The sequence below is a fragment of the Hypanus sabinus genome, chromosome 19, assembly GCF_030144855.1.
Source record: "Hypanus sabinus isolate sHypSab1 chromosome 19, sHypSab1.hap1, whole genome shotgun sequence".
In the NCBI taxonomy this organism is placed as follows: domain Eukaryota; kingdom Metazoa; phylum Chordata; class Chondrichthyes; order Myliobatiformes; family Dasyatidae; genus Hypanus; species Hypanus sabinus.
In genome coordinates, this window is record NC_082724.1 from 14,219,557 (window position 1) to 14,244,454 (window position 24,898).

At 41.3% G+C, this 24,898-nt stretch overlaps 1 long non-coding RNA gene across 1 annotated transcript; it reads right to left on the minus strand.

Moving 5' to 3' along the window:
• Positions 1-8,837: 8,837 nt before the first annotated feature.
• On the minus strand, positions 8,838-21,687 carry LOC132378102 (uncharacterized). Its single transcript, XR_009506885.1, has 3 exons — positions 21,570-21,687; positions 12,179-12,698; positions 8,838-9,102 (listed from the first exon to the last, which is right to left on the minus strand). It is a non-coding gene; the product is annotated as an uncharacterized LOC132378102 (long non-coding RNA).
• Positions 21,688-24,898: the final 3,211 nt, after the last annotated feature.

Here is a 24,898-nt window from a genome sequence, read left to right on the forward strand (position 1 = left end):
TTAGATTGATCTTTGAGTTGGTTAAAAGTTTGGCACAGCATTTGGGATGAAGGGCTTGTATTGTGCTGTACTTGTTCGCTTACACCTGGCTCAAAGACAGCTTCAATCCCACTATCGCAACAATATTGAATGGTTCCTATATGATTAGCCAGACTTTTGCCCTCATCGTCTATCTGTTCTGGGCTTGCAATTTATTGTCTGTCTGCACTTCACTTTATCTGTAACCGTAATACTTTGTCCTGCCCTCCCTTTGCCTTTCCCTGGTGCTACCTCAATGTACTGATCCGATTTCCTGAGTTTTATAGATGGCCTTGGGTGACAGGGTGGAGATCTGTATCTACCAAAGCAAGTTTAAGTTGCTCCTTCCTGCAGGTCACCACTGGCCGAGGTGTAGCACCTATGATCAGGGTCACGTGAAGCCGTGAGAGCAGGTGGTAGATGGTTGCGTGAGCAACTGGTGCATATCACAAGCCCTGGTTATGTGACCACTGACGCCAGCCAGACAATCTCTGAAGAGTATTGATAATGGCTGGGGCCACCCATCTGGTAAAGACACTGTCCAGAAGAAGGCAATGGCAAACCAATTCAGTAGAAAAATTTGCCGAGAGCAATCATAGCCATGGAGAGACCACGATCACCTATGTCATACAACAATGCACATAACGAACGAATGAACGATAGATGGCTTGCAAAATAAAATGTACTGTACCTCAGTTCATGTGACAATAACTACAGTTGAAAACCTTTAGTTATCCAATGAGAGAAAGGTGCTTGTCTGCAGATAAGGGCACAGCGTGAATGTATTAGAAATAGATTTTACTCCTCACTCTGTTCATCCTCTTAACTCTTACTGACTTTAAAGCTGCTGAGACTTGTGGAGATTCAAAGGATGTGTTCACTGTGGGCCATAGAGCCATTCTGTCACAAATCTTGTTGTATTTCCCAACTTTACAGTGAGATCTACCCTTTGTTGTGTCTGAAGCAAGCAACCCACAATATCTGTCTCGGACAAACACACTTCTGGTCAAAGTTTTCTCCTTTATTCTTCAAGAGGCTCAGGGGCTGTAAGTAGGCCAAGGTCAGTTTCAGGCTGTCAGCTGCCAGTAAATCGCTGCTGGCTAATCCCCAAGGTCGAACACACCAGGAGGAAGGGACTGGCTTTGTTTTCCTGTTTTGATAAGTTTACATGGAACACTTTGCAGTGGTAACAAAACGAGACATCTTGAAGTGTGGTGCCTGAAGAGTAACAGACGTGAAACTTTTCTGCATAGATAGCTAACGGACCCTGCAAGGAAACCACAACAAGCAGAGCATGGATGACTGTGGTATTACTCTGTCAGGCTGCTGCATTCGGTTACAACATTCAAACATTAAACAAGAATCAACAGGATGTTTGCGAGAAGCCGAAGAGGATGTGGGACAGGATGTTGCATAAACCAGATTTTTACAGCCATTGAATAGTTCTGCGCAGAAGGATTGTTCAGGAAGACAGTTAAAAGAAGTCAGTCAGATCAGCTTAGTTTTGGCCAATCAAACTACTGTTCTGCTGATCATAGAGAAAGCTAATAGTGTTTAAAAAAAAACAACCAAAAAAATCTGTTAACTAGCTGTTTTATTTACAGTCAGATCACATATATGAATTGGCTTATTATTTGTCACTTATACTGAGGTACGGTGAGAAACATTGCCTTGAATGCCATCCACATAGATCTTTTCGTCACATCCGTGCATTGAGATAGGACAAGGGCAAAACAATAACAATTCAATGTTTATAGTTAATTTCATTAGCAAATTGCATATATGTCACCCTATACAACCCTGCGATTCTTTTCTTTTGGGCATACGCAACAAGTCTATTGAATAATCACTATATCAGAATCAATGAAAGACTGACCATCTGGGGCGTTCAACCAGAGTGTAAAAGACAGCTGTGCAAATGCAAAAATAAATAAATAATAATAATAATAATAATAATAATAATAATAATAATAATAATAATAATAATAATAATAATAATAATAATAATAATAATAATAATAATAATAATAAATATCAGGAGCATGAGATAAGGAACATGATGCTTTTTTGCTGGTGTGGGTGGGGGTGGGGTTGCTGAATTGCTGCTGCTTGTGTGTGGGAGGGGGAGTTGGAGGGACTTGAGGTTCTAACGTTTTAACTGTCACTCATTCTCTGGGGCACTTCTCTGCTTTCGTGGATGTCTGAGAAGAAAAAGAATTTCAGGATGTATATTGTATACATTTCTCTGGCATTAAATGTACCTATTGAAACCTATTAAAGAGTCCTTGAAATTGAGTCCATTGGTTGTGGAAATACTTCAATGATGGGGAGAGTGAAGTTGAGTGAAGTTATTCCACTTGGCTCAAGAGACTTTTGAGAGATAGTAACTGTTTCTGTACCTGGTGCTGTGAGTCCTGACGTTCTTGTGCCTTCTTCCTGATGGCAACAGCAAGAAGAGAACATGTACTGGGTGGTGAGGGTCCCTGATTACGGATATTGCTTCCCTATGAACGTGTTTCATTTAAACGTGCTCAGTGGTGGGAAGGGCTTTACCGTGATTGACTGGGCTGTATCGACTTTCTTGTAGGATTTTCCATTCAAGGGCATTGGTGTTTCATGTCAGGCAGTCAGTCAATATACTCTCTGCTACACATCTGTAGAAGTTTGTCAAAGTTGTAGATGACATGACAAATCTCCGTAAGCTTTTAAGGAAGTAGAGGCCCAACATGTAAGTGCTTTCTTCATAATTGTACTTATGTGCTGGGCCCAGGACAGGTCCTCTGAAATAATGCAGGATGCAGAACAAAATGTTGTAGGCCTCCTTTAGTCTCAATAGACTAACGGATTTGTGCCTTGGAAAGTTTCCAGGGCGCAAGCCTGGGCAAGTTTTTTTTAATATATGGAAGACCGGCGGTTGCCCAAGCTGCAAGTCTCCCCTCTCCACGCCACCGATGTTGTCCTAGGGAAGGGCATTAGGACCCATGCAGCTTGGCTAGTTGGGTTCTATCCGGCTTAGATAGGTAGATTCACAGCTTTAAATGCGGAACAATGTGGCACAGACTATGACACCCTGCACCATAGCAAGCCCACAGAGTGGACAAAGCAAGGCTATGGGGAAGGAGATGCAGCTCTTTCTCCTGAAGCAGGTGATCAATGTGAGATCCCTGATACTACAAGATATTACACCATTGGTTGTGCCGGAGAAGACTCCACTGTATCTGTATTAGATATCACAGTCACCTTGATGACCACAGGCAGTGTTGTTGATGCTCAGATTGCCCACAGTATGTGGCATACCACTGCAACAATCCCCTTGACAAAATGTCCCTTCTTAAAATAAGACCATAAGGTATGGGAGCAGAATTAGGCTTTTTGGTCCATCAGCTTGGCCTGCTTTGTTTTTCCTCTCAACCCCGTTCTCCTTCTTCTCCCCAAAACTTTTGACACCCCGACTAATTAAAATCTCATCAGCTTTGATTTTAAGTGTATCAGATGATGGACTCCACAGTATTCTGTGGCAATAAATTCCATAGATTCTCCACCCTCTGACTAAATAAATTCTTCCTCACCTCTTTTCTAAAGGGACATTCTAAAGCCTCTGGCCCTCGATTTTCCCACTATTTGAAAGATCCTCTCCATGTCTACTCTATCTAGGCCTTTTAATTGTTGGCAGGTTTCAATGAGACCCACCCCCCCCTCATTCTTCTGAACCCCAACAAGTACAAGCACAGAACCATCAACTCCTTAAACTTCTATAAAACATGGTGCCTAAGTTGTGGAATAAAGTCATGAGAGTTTCTTCCTGTAGTTTCATTAGTGTCTGACTTCCTGAGCAATGCTCTCTCTCATTCTCCCACCTTCTCATGTTCTCACTACTCTTCTTCTCTGCTCTCTACTGTACCCAGCAAGTACATCTGACCTGTTAACTCAGTGAGTAATTGTGATGGTAGTCACAGGGTAGCAGGGTGACGGAGTGGAGATACGTCTCTACCAAAGGAGGCGTAAGGTGCTCCCTCCCTCCACTCGCCTGCAGGTCACCCTTGGACAAGGTGTAGCACCTGCTTAGCCCCCCAATCACAAGTGGAGTAATGGAGGCAGGGTGTGGATGGTCTTGTGAGCAGCTAGTGTACATCACAAGTCCTGATTATGTGACAACTGACGCCAGGCAGACAGCCTCTAAGGCATATTGGAAATGGCTGGGGTCGCCCGTCTTGTAAAGACACTGCCCAGAAGAAGACAGTGGGAAACCACTTCTGTAGAAAAGTTTGCCAAGAACAAGCACGTTTATGGAAAGATTACGATTGCCTACAGTACACGAGACACCACATAATGAATGTACAACTGATAATAGTCAAAGACATACTAACATCACAAGTATTTTATCACCTCAGAGTTTAGACATAGAATGAAATAAATAAGATTAAAGAAGTGACGAGATAAACCACTATCTGACAGGCAAATGGTCCCTGTACTTGTGCCAGGTGTCTATGGTTAGGAGACACTTCTGCAGTTTTACAGTTTAGAGAGTTAGACAAGGAAGGAAAACCATTATCACAAAGATGCCTGCAAAACAACTGGAAAATCCTCTCGTGTACTTTGAGCGGAAAGCAAAGGGCCGCCTGCAATTTGGCAGTGATCCACTTCCGAAATTAGTTTACCATTTCAAAGCTGTAAAAACGTTGCCATGTGATCTAATTTCTAGGTTGTTGTATTTCTTAGAAGAAGAGGCAAGAAGGAAATAACGGGTTCATATGTGAAATACAAGAGCATGCAAGAACATAAGAAGAAGAAAAAACTATTAGTTCATGACCAGTGCAATGTTCAATAGAAATGTTGTAAAATTGTAATAGTTAAACACCGCACAATGTCTGCATTACACTGAAAGTAATGGCACATGAAATAATGAAGCTCACATAATGAAACAAAATACAAGCTCTTATTACCAACACCTCTCCTTCACAAGAGTAATTGGGAATGGTTAGGAAGCTAATTGGGTTTTCTTCATCAAGACCTGACGAGGTTCTCGGCCGGAAACGTCGACAGTGCTTCTCCTTATAGATGCTGCCTGACCTGCTGTGTTCCACCAGCATTTTGTGTGTGTTGTTTGGGTTTTCTTCATACTATCTAATGCCTTCTACCAGGGGTTCCCAACCTGGGGACCCTTTGGTAAATGGCAGGGGATCACGGCACAAAGAAAAGGTTGTAAACCCCTGCCTTATACCTTATTCTGAGTCCTGCTGAAGGGTCTTGGCCTGAAATGTCGACCATTTACTCTTTTCCATAGATGCTGCCTGGCCTGCTGAGTTCCACCAGCATTTGGTGTGTGTTGCTTATAAGTGGACCGAGACAGGGAACTTGAGCCACTTTCTGGAAGCAGCTGAGGCAAGGAAGGTCTTTACTTGCGAGCTGCAGTGAGAGTGGTCTGGAACAGTAACAAAGAGCACTGGGCATCATGTAAGAGCTGGGGCCAGGTGGAATGGGCAAAAGAAAAATAATGCGTGCCAAACCTCATTTGAAGTAGGTGGGTTATTTTCAGAGTTTCTAAGGGCAGCAAAATACTGTAAGTTAATGAAACAAGAAACTTCTAACTAGGTAAGTATTCAGTAACCCATTGATCAGCTCTGATGATGCATTAAGAAAGTAGAGTTTGAAAAAGCTGGTTTAATTTTTAAGCATGCTGTTAACCATTCATATTGCATAGACTGTAAAAGGATATCAGGAAGCAACATAAAAGCATGTTAGACTGTATCCATTCCTATTACATTACGTATAAATATTGAATTGAGAATTACAGTAAATTAGAGGCAACATATGACCTAAGTTGCCTCAATTACAAGGACTTATTTAATGTTGTCTCTCCCCAAGATATCAAGGACAGAATTCAGTAGCAATGATTTTAGTTTGGTGTAGAATACAGGATGACAGCTAAATTAATCCCCACAGTCAGAACAACTTTACTTAGGAAGGACTTTACAATAACATTAATTATGTTTACACTTGCCTATCCCATTTCAGAATTACAACATCATAGTGTTGACAAGATCGAAATAAGCTGCAGAGAGTTGTAAACTTAGCCAGCTCCATCGTAGGCACCAACCTCTGCAGTATCCAGGACATCCTCAAGGAGCGATGCATCATTGGGGGCGTCTGTCATTAAGGATCCCCATCACCCATGTCACGTCTTGCCCTCATTACTACTATCAGGGAGCAGGTAAAGAAGCCTGAAGACACACACTCAATGATTCAGGAACAGCTTCTTCCCCTCTGCCATTAGGATTCTGAAGGGACTTCGAACCTATGAACACTACCTCACCACTTTTTTATTTCTATTTTTGCACTACTTAATTTAACGATTTAATATAGCTATAGTTACTGTAATTAATAGTTTTTTTCCTTATTGTTATGTATTGGAAAGTACTGCTACCAAAAAAACAACAGATTTCATGACATATGCCGATGATATTAAACCCGATTCAGATTCTGATTCTTTGGTTAAAATTAATGCAAGATTAACATTCTGTAGATTCAAGGCCGCAGTAGGTGCTTTGGAAAGTAAACAAGCTTCAAGGAAACGACTAATCACGATCAAGTTCTTCTTCTCTAAGTCTTGAACAATATTAACTTATTGATCAGACATCAATTTAACCACCTTATGTAAAAGAGCCTTTGTCTTTTGTGGCAATGCCTTCATTAAGCTATCTGTAATCTCTTTTCTTCCTCATTCATCTTCTACATTCAGCTAATGTCTTGCATCACTTAGCCTGTTACAATGTAGTTCCACAAATTGCAATACCCACAGAATACAGTTCTATAATGCACAGGCTTCTTCTCCCTTGAGGAATTGAGGTCAGTAAATGTAGAATAGACACTGACAAGTTAAACGTCCCAGAGTTATTTGATTCTGTGCTACAAACTACACATATATTAATGCTCCCTCTAAGGTGTGTGCGCACACAGATCATTTGCTACTAGTGCACAAAGGAGTTCAAACTGCGCACAAAAGGTCGTCACCCTCAATGGCTTGTTAAGTGTATTTCATGATCATACACAATCACACTTCCTTTTCTGGTTTCAAAGGCAGATGGTGTTGACAATGTGGTGTTTACGATACAATGCACAAGACAGAACCTGGTGTTACCTGTGAGTATTGCCACAATGTAAAAGTTGCTGGAGAATTTGCAGCTGGGAAGAAGTGGAGTGATATTTGGAGACTTGACTTTTTAAAGCATAATTTAGCAAGCTAATCACACACGGATGGTGTGTAAGAGCTCTAGCTGGAAAATCTTTCATTACCTGCTACAGGCCTGCTACGTAGGTTTTGTGAGAGGGCAGATGAATGAGAGTGAAAATGATCATACCCAGAGAGAACAAAGTTCTTATTGACAGTGTTTAGCTAGCCATTAAAATTAATACCTCTATATATAAAATTTAGTGTGCAAATGTTGTTGTCACTGGGCAAAATATTGCATAGCACAAGGTTTTTGCACACACTGGTCATTATAAATTAGAGGGAACATTGATTACTATTCTATTCTTTTGGATATCTGAGTTAACTTTCTAAATTAACACTTTAAACTTTAAATTCCAAACTAAAACTTTAAAAATAAAGCACTATGTCCCATATTCAACTGAACAGTTTATCAAGGTTTTAAAAAAAATTCTTTAAGATGTCATCTAGATCTGACAAGTCTGTCTAAGGCCTCATCTTGTGCCAAGGAGGAGGAGCAACACATTATATTCCATCTAGGTAGCCTCCAACCTGATGGCATGAATATTGATTTCTCCTTTTGGTAATCTTTCCCCTCCCCCTCCCCTCTTCTTCTATTCCCCACTCTGTCCTTTTGCCTCTTCTCACCTGCCTATCACTCCTCTGTTGGGTCCCCTCCTCCTTCCCTTTCTCCTATGGTCCACTCTCAACTCCCATCAGATTCCTTCCTCTCCAGCCCTTGAGCTTTCCCACCCACCTGGCTTCACCTATCACTTTCCAGCCAGCCTCCTTCACTTCCCCCCAACTTTTTATTCTGTCATTTTCCCCTTTCCTGTTCGATCTTTAAGAAGGGTCTCAGCCCGAGACGTCAACTTTTATTCATTTCCATGACTTGCAGAGTTCCTTCAGCATTTTCCATGTGTTGATCTGCATCAAGCTGCTGTGAAAACCAAACACTTTTTGAAACACGTGAGTAGCAACTTGAAAATGATGAGTCTATATTATCTCCAGCAGACCCAAGGAATGAGGTGAAGTGATATGATATCTTTAAGGGGTTTTCAGAGGTGTGCTAAATCAAATGAGGGAGGATCCTATGGATAGAGTCTCCTTATTGCTCTGCCCAAGGCTCCATGTGGCATATAGAGAGCCAGCAAAATAGGCGAATCAGGTTTAGTATCACTGGCACATTAAACCAATGATCATTGAGGTTGCTCTATGTTCAGCAGTGACATGGATTCTGAAATCCTGTCAGCAGAACATATGCACAGAAGTTCACCCTAGAGTAACAGGGCTGAATCACACGTGCCTGCTGATTACACAAGCGCCAGAGTTTTCTTTTGCTTCTCCATTGGGAGCCGTGCGTTTCATAATTCCTTTTTGATGCCTGCTCCTGGTATGGTGTATTTAAATCTCTTTTATGTGCACATTATATTTACTTTTATGTTCCTTGCAGAATAGCTGATCCTTTAAAGTTCTATCATCATCTCATCCACCAGTTCCTGATGCTTTCACCATCCAAAAATTCTTTGGAAGCTAAAAAAGAGGTATAAAACCTGGTGGTTATGATATTTTTATTAAGTGCTACAAGAGCAAAGAAGGATAGGAAGAAGAAGCATAGGAAAAGACAAAGGAAGAAGCAGAAAACAGTGCGGTCTGATGCCAGAGCAGAGGTAACAGAAATTCTATTAATCACAGTTAACCAATAAGGTGGCCAGATTCGAGTAATATGACACCCACCACTGAAACCAAAATGTTTCCCGAAAACTCACTGAACATTACATGTATATAGGTTCATCCGCCTTGTCATTACTACCTTTCCAGCAACATTTTCCAATGGTCCAATATCCATACTCATCTCTCTTTTATTCTTCATATATCTGAAAAAAAATTGTGTCTTATATTATTGGCTAGTTTTCCTTCACATTTCATCTTTTCTCTTTTTATGGCCTTTTTAGTTGCCTTCTGTTGGTTTTTTTAAAAGCTTCCCAATCCTCCCTCTTCCCACTAATTTTGCATTGGAATGTGAAGTTTTGTAAGCAGCCTGCAAAAACTTTGCTGTGGTTCACAGGCGCCAGCTTGCTCAGGACTCAAGTTTGTCCTTATAGCACATGCTCTCTAATCCCGATAGCATCCAGGAAAATCTCTTCTGCACCCTCTCCGAAGCCTCGACACCCTTCTTTTAAGGTAGTGACTGGAACTGAATGTAATACTCCATGCAAGGCCTAGCTGAAATTAGATAAAGCTGCAACATAACTTCTTGACTTAAGCTCAGTTCCTGGAAAAATGAAGGGAATCATGCCAAATACCTTTATTCTCACCCTATCAACCTGTGTAGCCACTTCCAGGGAGCCATGGACTTGGACCCCAAGATTCCTCTGCACATCAACACTATTAAGGATCCTGCAATTAACAATACTGTATATTGACCCATTTTATTTGATCTCCAATAGTGCAACAACAGGTTTGATGGATTAAACTCTATCCAGTATTTCTCTGCCCATAACTGCAACTGATACAACCTGTCTTCTATGCTAACTTTTAGATCATTTTATCATCTGAAAACTTACTAAATTAACCACTTACATTTTCATCCACATCATTTATACTGTATATATCACAGATATCGCAAGTCCCAGTACAGATCCCTGCAGGACATCAGTAGTCACAGATCTCCAGCCAGAATAAGACCCTTCAACCACAATTCACTGTCCTCTACAGATGATACAATTCTGAGTCCAAAGGGTGAATTAGAGCCATAGAGTAATACAACACAGAAACAGGCCCTTCAGCCCATCTAGTCCATGCTGAAACCATTAAGACTGCCTACTCCCATCGATCTGCACTGACCATAGCCCTCCAAACCCCTACTATACACGTACCTACCCAAACTTCTCTTAACCGTTGAAATCAAGCTCACATGGACCACTTGTGCTGGCAGCTCATTCCACACTCTCATAACCTTCTTGAATTCCATTCATCTTAGTCTTCTGAATAAATCTCCTACAATCTTCTCAAATGCTTTCCTAAAATCTATGTAGACAACATTCATAACTTTACCTTCATCACCTCCTCAAGAATCACAAGATAACCATGCTGATTGTCCTTAGTCCATCATTTTACAAATGCTTATAAATCCTATCCCTAAGAACCCTCATCAGTAGTTTCTCTGTCACTGCTGTGTGACTCATTAGTCTATTGTTTCCAGGATTATCCCTCTTTTCCTTCTTGAAAAATGGGACAACACTAGCTGCTTGACAGTCCTTGGACCTAACCTCTGGCTACAGAGCACACAAGGATATTGGTCCTGGCCCATCAATCTCATCTCTTGCCTCTCAATAACCTGGGGTTGATCCCATCAGGCACTGGGGGCCTATTCACCTTAACATATTACGGTACGCACCCGACTGTGCCACCTCCGGGGGTTAGAGGCTCTGATCCTCCGGAGTATGGATAGCTGATCCGTTCCTTTAAAAGATTTTGTCCTGCTCCGCTGATTGGAGGCCACGATTCAGTGCCAAGACTTGGATATTTAAAGAGCCCCTGAACTCAGGTTCAGAGCTCCATCATCAGCTCAACTTTGGTTCAGTCTGCGATTCCATTCGGGATGTCTGTCTCGCCAGATTCTCGTCTCGTCTTGCCAGGTTCTCATCTAGCACCTAGTCAAGAATCCTGCTCTTGCCCCAGCCTCAAAACCATGTCTCAATTCTAGCCTCTGATACTCCAGCACTGGGGTCCTTACCATCCTCACCTAGGCCTTTCATCACATAATGTCCTTTAAAGGACTTCATTATCTCAAAACCTCATAGATTATTAGCATGTTCCAGACTTAACTCCATGTCCTTCTCCTTGGTGAATACCCATTTAGGACCTCACTCACATCCTCTGCCTCCTAGCACTTAAACCCTCCTTTACCTTTTAGTGGGCTCTCCTATTCCCTAGTTATCAGCTTGATCTTGATGCATGTATAGAATGTCTTTGCATTCATCTTAATTCTATTTGCAAAAAAGCTTTTTTATGCACCCTTTTGGTCTTGTAACCAATGCTCCCAAACAACCAACAGGTGTGTGGTGTAATCCAGTTTCATGGTGCTAATGGCCATAAAAACCCGTGGATTGCATTTCAAATACAACACTGATTGAACAAAACAATGGAATCAGCACCTTCATAATAACATACATTAAACATATATTAATGAGGTTTTTCTTTCATCTTCATGTAATAATTGCAATTAACTTTATTGACCTAGCCATGAGAAAGTGGATTTGTAGCCTGACATAGCCTGTTCAAATATTTCTACTGATATGGCAGCAGAACCACATCTACCCGGAGTGAAATTCAATGTCACCTTCAGCACAGAGCAGAGAAAAGGCCCATTGTGTAGCTCCCTAAAACACAGTGTTTCATCTTTTATGCTTATTGTTCACATACAACATAGATTATGATCACATTGAAACTGCTGTCACATAGCAAAGTCTCCACCCTTCCTAGAAAAATAAGCATAACACTTTTCACATGAGAGAGAACCCGAACCACAGAGGCGTCAAAAGAGATGAGCTCAACCTGCTAATGGTTAAATAAACATCGCAGATAGCAGGTGAAAGGAAAGACCTGTGTTCATTGTAAAACCACAGCTGCCAACCGCATAGATTTTGTTTAAAAAACGGATTTCCGTATTGCAAAGCTTAACACAACAGTGTGGCTTTATCTTTGGGGTTCATTAGCAAACCAGGTTTAGCAATCAGAATTTCATCATTACAAATCTGATATTTCTAGCATGGGTCAAAAAGAAATAATGAAATTTTCATACATTATACCTCTAGCATTAAGAAACAATTGTTTTAACGTAGTTGAACTTTGTGTCAAATTGAAGTTAGAATATATCCATATTAAAAAGTGAATTTTATCTTGAGCATAAGAACTCAGAAACCTCATAAAACTATTAAACAATAATACCTTGAGCACATCTACACGGAGCACTGTCGCAGGGAAACAGCATCCATAATCAGATTCCCCCCACCATCCAGGCCATGCTCTCTTCTCGCTGCTGCCATCAGGAAAAAGTTAGAAGAAGCCACAGGACTTGCACCACCAGGTTCAGGAACAGTTATTTCCCCTCATCCATCTGGCTCTTGAACCAGGGGCACAGACAAAGGGCTACAGGAACTCAGCAGGCCAGGCAGCATCAATGGGAAAAAGTACAGTCAATGTTACAGGCCGAAAGCCTTCAGCAGAACCAATGGAGTAACTTCAGTCAACTTCACTTGCCCCATCACTGAGTTGTTCCCACAAACTATGAACTCACATTCACGGACTCGTTAATTCATGATCCTGATATTTATTGCTTATTGATTCGTTATCATTATCGCTTTTCTTTCTTCTGTATTTGCACAGTTTGTTGTCTTTTACACCTTGGATGTTTGTCTGACTTGTTGGGTGCAGTCTTTCGTTGTTTCAATTATGGTTCTTGAATTTACTGAAAATGCCCACAAGAAAATGAATCTCAGTATCGTGTATGGTGACATATGTGTACTTCAATAATAAATTTACTTTCAACTTTGAAAAATAACAAAATTGTATTCATACAACTAAGTAGGCTTATGTCAAGGACAAACATACAATAGCCAAATTAAAGATGCATCTATGAATGTAAACACAAGTAAAGTTTACTGTAAATATTAAGCTAACCAATTCCCCTAAACTCTTATCATCTGGCAATGGAAAAGAGGATTACTGTAGCAAGGTAGAAGCATTGATAATAATCGATGGACAATAAATAATAGCAATTGCTCGCACATCTAAACAAAGCACGGTATATGTAGATAATACAGATGAATAAATAAAGTTCCTTCTGAACATCAGGCAGCTACTTTGCTGTTTCTTTAGCATTTGTCTGTTTTGAGAGGCCGAGTGGCTAGCTCGATGCTCAACCCAGCGCAGGTAGAAGGCCTGCAAGGAGGCGGCTGGATTCGAACCCGGGACTTCTCACCCCAAGTTCCGGTATATGGATGCCACTACACCAGCAGCACGGGAGGGCTGTAGGTTACATCACAGTTCATCACATCACTTCAGGGGATAGGATGGGGAAAAAAAGTAATGAGAAAGTGGAAATGACAGGATCATTGTTTCTTGAAAGTGGTAATACTGGTGAATAGGATGATGGAGGCCTACGGCATGTGTGCTTTCATTGGTCAGGGCATGGAATACATGTTGCACCTTTACAAAGCTTTAGTTAGGCCACACTTGGAATATTGTGTGTAGCTCTGGTTAACATACTATCAAACCTTTAGAACACAAAAACAAAGAAAATAGAAAACCTACAGCATAATACAGGTCCTTCAGCCCACAATGCTGTGCCAAACATGTACTTTCTTTAGAAATTACCTCGGGTTACCCATAGCCCTCTATTTTTTTAAGCTCCATGTAACTATCCAGGAGTCTCTTAAAAGACCCTATTGTATCCACCTTCACCACAGCAGCCCATTCCACGCACTCACCACTCTCTGCATAAAAAACTTATCCCTGATGTCTCCTCTGTACCTACTTCCAAGCACCTTAAAACTGTGCCCTCTCGTGTTAGCCATTTCAGCCCTGGGAAAAAGCCTCTGATTATCCACACAATCAATGCCTCTCATCATCTTCTACACCTCTATCAGGTCACCTCTCATCCTCCGTCACTCCAAGGCCAAGTTCATTAAACCTATTCTCATAAGGCATGGTCCCTAATCCAGGCAACATCATTGTAAATCTCCTCTGCATCCTTTCTATAGTTTCCTCATTCTTCTTATAGCGAAGTGACGAGAACTAAGCACAGTACTCCAAGTGAGGTCTGACCAGGGTCCTATATAGCTGTAAGATTACTTCTCTTAGTTGAGAGAAGTTTCCTATTGAAGAAACACAATTAAGATGAAAGGCAAAGGAACCAAACAACATGAGGAAAATGCTGTTTACAATGCCTATAACAGGGGTCGGCAACCCGCGGCTCCGGAGCCGCATGCAACTCCCCGTGGTTTGTTAGTTTTTGAAATGTAATTCGAAATTTGAAGATTATGGTGATCTTGTGCAATCTAAAAACGTTGTGGAGACCCCATTTCCTGGCATATCTGAACCAGCTCACAGTTAGCCACCGTTCCAGCTAAGGGAGATAGCCTACGGGGGTTTGTGAGTACGTGTATTTTGGAGCATCCGCGCCCACGGGGACGGGTTGATGGAGGCTTTAAATCAAGGCTGTAGAGTTCAAATAAAGTTACCTTGACTGCAGTGTCTTTATTTTAGCGCTGCGTGTAGCACACCGCTACAACGTGTTTTTTATCGCTATTAATATACATCACCACTGCCAATGCCTGACACCCGCCAGTGCGCGCTTTCTTTTAATTCTTTGATCCAAGGTAGGCTAACTATGGAGTAACCTTCAACCCAACGTCTTTTTTTCGGAGTTCAAAATGTTTTTGTTGCATGCAGAAATGTAATTTTGTTTTCTCTGCAGGAGTTCATCAATTTCATAAATGCAACACATTATAGTTTGTTTATACATAGCATAAAGGCAAAAAAAACCGTTGTATGCAGTGTTATTTCATTTTAAATGTCAAACGGGTTTTGTGGCTCCCAGTGTTTTCTTTTCTGTGGGAAATGGGTCCATATTGGCTCTTTCAGTGGTAAACGTTGCCGACCCCTGGCCTATAAAAAGTATTCACCACCTCCCCCCCCCCCCCCCCGGAAGTTTTCACGTTTTATTGTTTTACAATATTGAATCACAGTGGATTTAATTTGGCTTTTTTAACATTGATCAACAGAAAAAGACTTTTATTTCGAAGCAAAAACAGATCTCTACAAAGTGATCTAAATTGATTACAAATAAAAAAACACAAAATAATTGCATTTAGTATTCTCCTCCTTTAAAATGACCCACCAAGTCAGCACTGATGTAGCCAATTGGTTTTAGAAGTCACATAATTAGTTAAATTGAGATCACCTGTGTGCAGTCACGGTGTTTCAATTGATTGTGGTAAAAATGCACCTGTATCTTGGAAGGTCCAACTGTTGGTGAGTCAGTATCCTGGCAAAAACTACACCATGAAGACAAAAGAACACTCCAAGCAACTCTGTATAAAGGTTATTGAAAAGCACAAGTCAGGAGATGGATACAGAAAATTTACAAGTCACTGAATATCCCTTGGAGTGTAGTTAAGTCAATCATCAAGAAATGGAAAGAATATGGCACATCTGTAAACCTGCCTAAAGGCTGCCCTCAAAGACTGAGTGACTGTGCAAGAAGGGGACTAGTGAGGGAGGCCACTCAGAGACTTATGACAACTCTGGAGGAGTTACAAGCTTCAGCAGTTGAGATGGGAAAGACTGTGCATGCAACAAATGTTGCCCGGGTGCTTCACCAGTCACAGCTTTATGGGAGAGTGGCAAAGGGAAAGTCACTGTTGAAAAAGCTCACATGAAGTCTTGGCTAGGGTTTGCCAGAAGGCATGGGGGAGACTCTGAAGTCAGCAGGAAATAGGTTCTGATGAAATCAAAATTGAGTTTTTTGGCAAACAGGAGGAAATCTGCAGATGCTGGAAATTCAAACAACAACCCACACAAAATGCTGGTGGAACACAGCAGGCCAGGCAGCATCTATAGGGAGAAGCGCTGTCGACATTTCAGGCCGAGACCCTTCCACCAGCATTTTGTGTGTGTTGTTTGAGTTTCTTGGCCATCAGGCTAAATGTCAATTCAACGCACATCATTGAAAACACATCATCCCTACCGCGAAGCATGGTGGTGGCTGCTTCATGCTGTGAGGATGCTTCACTGCAGCAAACCCTAGAAGGCTAGTGAAGGTAGAGGGTAAAATGAATGCAGCAAAATGCAGGAAAATCCTGGAGGAAAACCTGATGAGGTCCGCAAGAGAACTGAGATTTGCGAGAAGATTTGTTTTCCAGCAGGACAATGACTCCAAGCATAAAGTCAAAGCTACACAGGAATGGCTTAAAAACAGCAAAGTTAATGTCCCGAAGAGGCCATGTCTGAGTCCAGACCTCAAAGCAATTGAGAATTTGTGGCTGGACTTGAAAAGGGCTGTTCACTCATGATTCCCATGCAATTTGACAGAGCTTGAGCAGTTTTCTAAAGAAGAATGGGGAAAATTTGCAGAGTCCAGGTGTGCAAAGCTGATAGAGATCTATCCACTCAGACTAAAGGCTGTAATTGCTGCCAAGGGTGCATTTTCTTAACTAAATGCAATTGTGAACAATAGCCAGATCAGAAATGCTGATCAAGTCAACTAGTTCTCAAAGAGAACTCTGATAGGCCAGTCAGATGGTTCACTGCTGCTAAGCGATAGAACATAGAAAAATCATAAGAAATAAGAAACATTAAAAAATAGTAGAAATACTGGAGTCCTGGATGATCATGATGATATCTGCTGGAGAGAGACATCTATACACACGCTGTCCTCCATAATTCAGAGAGATTTACTAAATATTGACTTGAAAGGGGTGAGTAATTATGCAATCAATTATTTTTTGTTTAATAATTGTAATAAATTTAGAACCATTTGTAGAAATTTGTTTTCACTTTGACATGAAAGAGTCTTTTTTGCTGATCAATGTCAAAAACGCCAAATTAAATCCACCATGATTCAGTGTTGTAGAGCAATAAAACGTGAAAAGTTCCAAGGGGAATGGATCTTGGACTTCTTGGTGGAAAGAACCCAGAAAATCTGAGTTGGCTGCAACACCTCAGGCTCCATCATGCTGAGCGCTTGCGCCCCTCAATGTTGTGTGCCCAGCCCACTGCTGCTCCCGCTGCTGACTCACTGCCAGATCCAGCTCAAACCACGTCATCAAGTTCGCCGATGATACCACAGTGGTTGGCCTCATCAGCAACAATGATGAGTTGGCATACAGAGAACATGGAAGTCTACAGCACATCACAGGCCCTTCGGCCCACAATGTTGTGCCAACCACGTGACCTACTCTAGAAACTGCCTTGAGAGGAGGTACAGAGTCTTGTCAAATGGTGTGAGAACAATAACTAGAGCCTCAACGTGGACAAGATAAGAGATAACTGTGGACTTCAGGAAGGCGCAGGTTGACCACTGTCCACTGCACATCACTGGCTCATCTGTGGAGAGAGAGAAGTGCATAAAGTTCCTCGGTGTGCACATAAAGGATGATTTGAACTGGACCCGCCCTTCCTCTTTACTTAAGAAGGCACAACTTTCTCAAACTTCCCGTAATGGCCCCCAACTCCAACCTCTCCTTCACCATTTCCCATCCCCTTTTCCCTCGCTCACCTTGTCTCCTTTCCTGCCCATCACCTCCCTCTGGTGCTCCTCCTAACCCCCCCCTTTCTTTCTTCCATGGTCTCTGTCACGTTCAACAATCAACTTCCCAGCGTTTTACTTCATCTCTCCCCCTCCAGTCTTCACCTATCACCTGGTGTTTCCCTTTCCCCTCCTTCCCCTCCACCTTTCAGATCTACTCCTCAGCTTTTTTATTCCAGTCCTGCCAAAGGGTTTCAGCCTGAAACGTCAACTGTACTTTTTTCCATAGATACTAACTGGCCGGCTGAGTTCCTCCAGCATTTTGTGTGTTTTTCTTGGATTTCCAGCATCTGCACATTTTCTCTTGTTTGTGAAGGATCTAAAGTAGTGGTCGCCAACCAGTCGATCACGATCGACCACTAAATCTTTGAGACTTTCCCAGTAGATCCCGAAAAAAAAATGAAAAATCAATGCTCAAATCCATTATGCCTGATAAACATTTTGCTGCAAATATCTAGTAGCTTCTACCTTGAAAAAGGACCACTCAACAACTTTGTGCCCAAAAGGAACAACTTTATCTAGGATGGTAAAACGATATTCGTATACAGAGGTTATCACTAACGCGCACCGGGCAGAAAAGACCAGAAGGAAAACGCCATAACTCTGGAAACAATCTCTCTTTACAAACAGTTTTACGTAGCGGGAATATTGCTATATTACCATAATCCTAATTGGTATTAATTTATATTTACAGTGCTCACATTACAACTTCTCCCCCTTTAAATTCCAACATTCCCCAAATGTACAAGAAATGGGAAACAAAAACAGTGGTGTCATTAGCTTGTGTACTTCTGAAACTTATACTAGTGTCTCAGTAAGTTTACCAATACCAGGAAAGTTGAGGAACTGAAATCAGGGTTGAAGGCCCAGCAAGCATGTAGCTCACAGGACATGGATCTACAAGTGTTAAAGGACTTGTCACTCTGGGAATATTTTTCATGACAGTTTGATGAACCTGGATGTAATGCAAACAGCTCAGCTTGTTGTATTTGTCAATGGCTTTCTAGGATTTTACAACAAAGGAGGACTTCCTCACTCTTTTGCACCTAAAGGAGAGAACAAGAGGTGAGGATATTTACAATGAGTTTAAAAAAAATGCCTGTGAAATGACATCCCCATTCATAAACTAGTGGCAATTACTACTGATGGAACCCCAGCACTGTGCAGTGTGTGTGTTGGTTTTTATAGCACTGTGCCGTAATGACCCTGATTTTCCTGACTTTCTGGATTATCACTGTATGGTTCATCAGCAGGCCTTGGCTGGGAAGGTCGTGGACTTTTCTCATGCAATGACACTGGTGGTCAAACTGATAAACTTGATTTGAGCAAAAGCGCTTCAGCACCGCTTATTCAAGGCATTATTGGATGAGATCAATGCCTCTATGGCCTGTTTGATATGCCAGCTAGTGTTTTCTTGGTTGAATTACGTAATTTGAAAGTTTGAAAAAAGCATTTTATGAAATTAAAGTACAATTAGCCCAAATAAAGGTCCTCAAATTGGAAATACAATCTGAACTGTTCTTTCTCTAAACAATTGAGTAGGTCGATCTTGCCTTTCATTAAGGCTGAGGTAGGGGGTCTTGGGTTTAAAAAGGTTGGTGACCACTAGTCTGAAGTATTGTTGAGGATTCCTACCACCCATTCCACAATCTCCTTGACCCACTACTGTCAGAAAAGAGGTACAGGAGCATCAGGAACTGGGACTGCCAGTCTGGCTAACAGCTTCTTTCCCCAGGCTGCGAGACTAATAAATACCCTGTCATCACCGAAGTCTCATCACTAGGAGAGCGAGCTGATTACTGTTCTCCTGTGCTGCACTTTACTTGCGTGCATTTTGAATTATATTTCACTATCTTGTTTGTGTAAGGGTGCACCGTGGTCCAGATGAACAGTCTTTTGTTTGGTTGTATATATGTACAGTCAGATGACAATAAACTTGAAGCTGTACTTGGATTCAAAAGAGAGTTGGAGAAGTATGTGGAAGGAAAATATGCAAGGTTGTGGGGAGAGGGCAGGAGAATGGAGAATGGCTGGAGTGATATTACATATGGCCTTGTGAATTGCTGTAACCATCCCTTGATTCAGTTGCAATGATTATGAAAAGAAAAATGCATCCTGATGGAGAAAGTGACCAATTGATCCTATGTCCAAATCAGTTACCATGGTTACCTTTGTCCGAAATAAAGCAGCTCAGCAATTTTCCAGCTGATTTCCTGATCTTAATCAGACTATTTACAGTACTTAACAGATCATTACTTACTAGCTAAAGTGTACTTGAACACAAAAGAACATTTCAAAGATTTTAAACTTAATTCAGCAAGCTCATAAAACTCTCAAACCCAGCCTCTTTTGTGTCTTTCTCCCACGACTTCATTATGAAGGATTGTAGGTTCGAAAGAAGGGGCTTTCAGTCAATTTAGGAAGAATCTGTAGTAACAGTTCAGTACTACTTACTTACTGCCCTCCGTCTGTCTGCCCATACTGTTGCACACAGGTATAGAAGGATTTTTCTTTCCTGTTTCCATAACAATTTTGTTTTACAGTCAGGATTGAACCCACAAACATGGAGTACTCTTAGTCCGACCTCTACCTTTTGACTTGTTTGGTTGGAGGTGTTGTGGATAGAGTGGAGGTTACAGTGGGACATTGACAGGATGCAAAACTGGGCTGAGAAGTGGCAGATGAAGTTCATCCCAGATCAGTGTAAAGTGGTTCATTTTGGTCGGTCAAATATGATGGCAGAATACATTATTAATGGCAAGACTCTAGGGAGTGTGGAGGATCAGAGGGATCTTGGGGTCCGAGTCCATAGGACGCTCAAAGCAGCTGCACAGGTTGACTCTGATTAAGAAGGCGTATGGTGTATTGGCCTTCATCAATCATGGAATTGAATTTAGGAGCCAAGAGGTGATGTTGCAGCTATATAGGACCCCGGTCTGACCCCACTTGGAATACTGTGCTCAGTTCTGGTCGCCTCACTACAGGAAGGATGTGGAAGCCATAGAAAGGGTGCAGAGGAGATTTACAAGAATTATGCTTGGATTGGGGAGCACGCCTAATGAGAATAGGTTGAGTGAACGGCCTTTTCTCCTTGGAGCGACGGAGGATGAGAGGTGACCTGATAGAGTTGTATAAGAAGATGAGAGGCATTGATTGTGTGGATAGTCAGAAGCTTTTTTCCCAGGGCTGTAATGGTTGCCACAAGAGGACACTGGTTTAAGGTGCTGTGGGCTAGGTACAGAGGAGATGTCAGGGGTAAGTTTTTTACTCAGAGAATGGTCAGTATGTGGAATAGGCTGCCAACAACAGTGGTGGAGGCGGATATGATAAGGTCTTTTAAGAGACTTTTGGATAGGTACATGGAGCTTAGAAAAATAGAGGGCTATAGGTAAGCCTAGTAATTTCTAAGGTAGGGGCATGTTTGGCACAACATTGTGGGCCGAAGGGCTGGTATTGTGCTGTAGGTTTTCTATGTTTCTATGTATGGGTGACCCAACCAAGAGCCAAAGCACAAAGCCCAGACCAGCCAACACAGCTCTCTGGTCATTGAGGCACGCAAGCCTCCAAACCCTTCAGCAGGCTTGCTCTTCCAAACCGCAAATTTGTAGTTCTTCGACAGGCCACCTGGAGCTTCTTTTTGCCATTTGTTAGTTGATAAACTGTCAACCCATCACATAGAACACTACAGCACAGTACAGGCCTTTCAGCCCTCCATGTTGTGCCAACCCATATAATCCTTAAAAAAAACATATCCTCTAACTCTCTTCAAAACCTATCTAATTAGTCCCATTACACTACTCTTTCCCCAAAGCCCTGCAAATTCTTAATTTTAAAAAAAGATTGAGGCATACAAGCCTCAAAACACTACGACAAGGTTGTGGTCCAGTTGGAGGTTTCAGTACTACATGTTTCTCTAAATCAGGGGTTCCCAACCTTTCTGATGCCATGGAGCCTTATCATAAATGGAGCATTCTGCAGACCGCAGTTAGGGAACCTTTACTAAATATCCCCACCAAACTCACCTCCTACCTGGCTAAGATTTCTGTTTCCTGATATCCAAAATATTCCCAAATGGTCACCAGAACGTTTCTCCAATCTGATTTTCTCTAAGCACCGGGTACAGTCTGTAGCAATGATTGAAGTTGTGTTTCCAAGTAAGTTTGCATTGCATTTGCAAATAACCTTACCCATGAATGTAAGTGTCCTGCAGTTACTCATTTAGCAAGAGAGAAAAAAAATATATTGCGTTTCCTTCCTACTTTTCCTCTTGCACGAGCACTAAAACACCACAGGTTAAAACCAGTTTGATCCAGTTCCTGTAAAACCCATCTTATCTCTAGCACAGCATACTTCCTGCGAACACCCCAGCCTCCCAGTAACTTGACTGCTGTATACTGAAGCTGGGCCCCAGTCCAAGTCTGCCACTGCAGCCTGCTGCTGCCATCACGTGACTGTGTCTAAAGTGTTCATTCATACTAAAAGAATCAATGGGAAAGTACATGCATGCTGTTTATGCTTTTCCCTGGTAAACTCTCTCTAGATGAACTCCAAACAGTAAAAGCTCTGGCCAAGTACTCGTATTAAAAACGCATGCAGGCCCATTGTGTGATTAAACACAGTCCAGAGTTGGACTTAGTTTGCATAGTTGACATTATTGCTAAATAGAAGTTGAGCTTCCTCTCCTAATTTTCTGGAAAATTCTTTTCTCACATATGTTCTCATTTTTTTTCTTTGACTTGGGTTAAAAGGCAATTATGCTCTTGTTGCAGATGTATACAATAGAACTTTCAGACCATAAAATCCTCTAGGGGATCGAAAGCTGCACACATGACCTTGAAAGGTTAAAATCTATTTTTTTTCTCTGCAATATTTTTTCAATATTTAGTGTTAAATGTAAGTGCTGATCTCTGCTGCTTAAAGTTGATTCAATTGACTGGAAGTCCCTACAAAGGGCTGAGTGCAGCTGAGAGGATCATTGGGCTCTCGCCACCATCCATCAGGAGCTCTGCGTACGCCAGGCGCTTAGTGTTATCGAGGATCCAACCTGTCCATCCAACATCCCCTTTGACTTTCTAGCATCAGGCAGGAGACTCCGATGCATAAAACAAGGATGGTCAGTTTGGGAAAACAGTTTCTTCCCTCAGCCAATCAAGCTTCTGAACTCTCTGCCGCATTGCATTCAAAGTGCCACCAGTTAATCTGTTCTACAGCCTACAACATTTAATTTATGCACTTTAGTTTGTTTATTTATGTGTAATTCATCTGTAGATTTTATCCTCACTTTCCTAAATTAGTGCATGCTTTCTGTATGTTAAGTGTAGTATTGTGCTTTACACACTGGCTTGGGGAAATATTGTCTCATTTGATGGTATACTTGTATATAGTTAAATGATAATAAATTTGACTAATATTTAATGCAGTTGTATTGTTACTTTGCATGTTTACCTTCAGTAATTGAGGACTTTATAACCCAATCTTCTCTTGTATTTCAGCCACAGTTCCAGTATTAATACAGACAATTAAGTCAAACAACTCAAAACATAAACTGAAAATAAGTTTTATTCACAAATATAGTCATTTAAAAACTGTGAATTGATGAATTTATTTGCATATTGCATGCAAATTTGTGGTCAACATTGCCCAAGCCGTTTATGACAGAAAAGGAGAATTTTCTTCACCCATACCTGCCCGCAGACTTCTTTCATGGTCTTCGTATGGCACATGTGGTTTTGATGGACCCAAATGGATGTGGTCCCTGCTACAAGGATTTGGGGTCTATGTGAGCAGGATGTGGTCCTTCAGCTAACAAGACTGAAGAATTCTTACTGGGGTATGCCGAATTTAAATCTTAAAACACAGGTTAGAATATTGCCTTTGATGAAGTCATGAAAAACAGGGGAGGCAAATATAAAAATATTGTTAATTGGTCTATTATTATCACATATATCAAGATGAAAATGTCATTTCATCCAGTTAGATCACTCACTGAACCAGAAAAATAGTTGACTTTCAATAAGTAGAATTTGAAAAATTGAGATTCATTTTTGCAAAGGTAAATTTTAAGTGCTTCAGAAGTTGACAGTAATTAAGTCATGTCATGACATTAGATGCCTTCTACACTTGAACAGATAAGGTCTTTTTTTGGCATGCTTAGGGTGTGTATCTAATAGTTCAAAGTAAATTTTATTATCAGAGTACATGTATGTCACCACATACATCCCTGATATTCATTTTCCTGTGGGCATACTATAGAGTAGTACCTATAGAAAGTTCAATAAGAAGGTTAAGAAGAGTGCAGAAGACAACAAACTGTGCAAAGGCAAACAGAAATAAAGAGCAACAAATAACGCGAACAGGAAATAAGATAAGGAGTCCTTAAAGTGAGATAATTGATTGTAGCAACATCTCAATGGATGGGTAAGTGAGTGTAGTTATCCCATTTTTTTTTCAAGAGCCTGATGGTTGAGGAGTAGTAATTGTTCTTGAACCTGGCAGTGTTTGTCCCACGGCTCCTGTACCTTCTACCTGATGGCAGCAGTGAGAAGAGAGCATGGCCTGGGTGGTGGGGATCTCTGATGATGGATGCTGCTTTTCTACGACAGCGTTTCATGGAGATGTGCTCAATGGTTGGGCGGGCTTTACCCTTGTTGTCTTGGGCAGAATCCATTATCTTTTGTAGGATTTTTCATTCAAAGGTATTGGTGTTTCCACACCAAGGCATGATGCAGCCAGTCAATACATTCTAGCTAAATATAATAATTTCACTGAGAAACCAGGCATTATCCCAGACAATTATTCCCTGTATCACTGGGGTACCTGTGGTTTGACTACGTAATCATCTATAAAATGTTACTGTTCCTCCACAAGGCCTTTCTGATAGCATCCCACAAGCCAACCATCTCTAACATTTGAAAGATGAGGATTAGCAGACACATGAAAACACCATACTCTGCAAGTTCTCTTGTGAAATGCACTCCAAGCCTAGTTAGAGATATATGACTGTTCACTTATTGTCATGAGTCTAGGTCCTGGAAATTAGGATCTAGCAATACATTGACAGAATGCATCAGCCTACAAGAGCAAATTCCTACCAGCTTCTCAACTGAAATCAGGCATGGGTAAGAACCTATAAATAAGTAAAATAAACAAGTTCTGGTCAACAAATATAAAAGCACAATCTATCTGAAATACAGTCAGCTCTCCTTATCCGCGAGTTCCACATGCGTGAATTCACCCAACCGCGAATCGAGAAAACCCGGAAGTGTTTTTCCAGCACTTGTTGTTCGAGCATGTACAGACTTTTTTTTCTTGTCATTATTCCATAAACAATGCAGTATAACAACTATTTACATAGCATT